We start from the raw sequence: 2446 nt of genomic DNA, 5'->3' as shown, positions 1-2446 counted from the left end.
TGGAGTGGCCTAGCCAGTCTCCAGACCTCAATCCAATAGAACATCTTTGGAGGGAGCTTAAACTCCGCGTTGCTCAGCGACAGCCCCGAAACCTGACAGATCTAGAGGAGATCTGTGTGGAGGAGTGGGCCAAAATCCCTGTTGCAGTGTGTGCAAACCTGGTCAAGAACTACAGGAAACGTTTGACCTCTGTAATTGCAAACAAAGGTTTCTGTACCAAATATTAACACTGATTTTCTCAGGTGTTCAAATACTTATGCTCAGCAGTGCAAGACAAATAAATTCTTTAAAAATCATACAATGTGATTTCCTGAAATTTTGTTTTTAATTCAGTCTCTCAGAGTGGGAATGCACCTACAATGTGAATTTCAGACCCCTCCATGATTTCTAAGTGGGAGAGCTTGCAAAATCGCAGGGTGTTCAAATACTTCTGTTCCTCACTGTAATTTCGAATTTTCAATATGCAGATCTTTGGATAAAATCAACAGGCGTCTGCTTACCTTTTTTTAGTAGACCGGTCTTGTGGGTGGCAGGAGGTTCAGGCTGGCCCCGCTGGAAATCTCCAGTCCTGAGCCAATGCTGATCCAATTGTGATTCAATTCATTCCTCTCTCCTCTCTTCTCAAAATCACGTCGGGGTCACCAAATTTGTGAGGCGTGTTCTTTTATTTTGAAAAGAAGACTAATAAAAGGATATTTCACAGTGTGAAATTTATTATGCATTAACGTATCAAAATTAGCATGTGCACATGGATCTTCACTGTTTAGGAAAAACAGAAAAGACTGTCCTCAACTTATCGGTATACAATATTTGTATGAAAAGGTGCTACTATATAATTGGTCAAAAACTGTTGGGGAGAAGCCAAGGTTTAAACTTAACTCTCCCGTTACTGGTCCTTCAGCCCATCTGTCCTTCATCGTCCTTTCTGCTCCAATCGTCAAGGACAGCGCCCTAGGAAGGGGAATATACCTATACTGCCTTAATTCCTACATACACACTCACTTCTTCCTTTGTTTCCAACTAACTGCTCCATATTAGGCGTTGCTCTCCCTTTCACTCATTAAAACTGTTCTGCCTGTGTGGGTGTGAGTGCATAATGTTCCTACCTTTGAAGCTTTCTCCTCCACTAGCCTCCAGATCTAATCTCTGTTTAACTAACCTTGGAGTCCCAGTGAATCGTAACTCCCCTGGCTCCAGTAGCTCGGTGGTGATAATAAATTCACCTTGGACTCTCTTAGCCAGAGCTGTAAATCTAATGAGTTTCAGTAATTTAGTGGACAAGACCCTATAATGTTGAACAGTGCCTCAGTGACTAACACAGTAAATATTAACCAGTGGTTCAGTGAACACATAAGGTGATATGTAACTATGTAAACATAACTGTGACATAAGTATGTAAACATATGTGTGCTATAAAGTAGAACCATTCATAAGTGTGTAAAGTAAAAATCACCCTAACAGTTTCTACTGCTTATTTTGCATTCTTTGCACTGTTTGTTGCTTGTTAATGCTGCTTATTTTGTTATATTACACAGCTTTATGCTGGTTTACTGTTTACTTGCTCTTGCATGGGGATATGTACATACACATTGAGAGCCGATGTACCAGAGTCAAATTCCTCATATGTCCGACACACCTGGCCAATAAAGCAGATTCTGATTCTGATCTCACATATGTGTTTACATAGAATATGATGATAGTGTGCTATATGCTAAAGCTAAGTACATGAGAGACATGTTTATTTCTTTCAGTTTCACTCCTTATGGGCATGTGAAGGAAGCATCATAATGAACAGACATTACACCTGTCACCTGTCCAGGAGTTTATCTGTCTGCATAGCTGTGCTTGACTTAACAGCCAGGGTAGGACAGTGAAAAGGCAGCCTTCATCCACAGCAACAAATGTCAAGTGGAAGCACACAGCCTGTCAGGTCCTGAACATGTCTCATCTGTGAAATGAAGAAAGCATATCAGTCCAAACCCACATGGCAAAAATATCAAACTGCTCCTCTAAGTCATCGGCCAGCATAGTCAACGCATGGGCGAAAGGTAGAGGCAGCTTGGGTAAGAGCAACATTTGCTCAAAGGGAAATTGAAATGAGAGTAAAGCAAGCACAACTTAAAGTGGAAGCTATATTAGAAGCACTCAATCAGCAACACGAGGCAGAAACAGCCCTCATTGAAGCCACCATGTATGAAGGTCAAAGGTCAAGGTCAAAGTGTTTATTTGTCATATGCACAGTTAGGAAACATGTTTCCCTGTACAATGAAATTCTTAAAAAAATAAAAATACAAGAACACAATATAATGCAGAGAGAATATATGCTACGTGGGAGCCATGGGGTGCAAATACTCAGCAGTGAGTGTGCAATTATGCATATGCAAAATGAGTATGTAAACAGTACAGATGGAATTACATGAGGTAGATCCTGAGTCAGCTGTTTAGG

Source organism: Monopterus albus, unplaced genomic scaffold, assembly GCF_001952655.1.
Source record: "Monopterus albus unplaced genomic scaffold, M_albus_1.0 scaffold214.1, whole genome shotgun sequence".
NCBI lineage: Eukaryota > Metazoa > Chordata > Actinopteri > Synbranchiformes > Synbranchidae > Monopterus > Monopterus albus.
Note: the sequence above shows the minus strand (reverse complement) of the source record.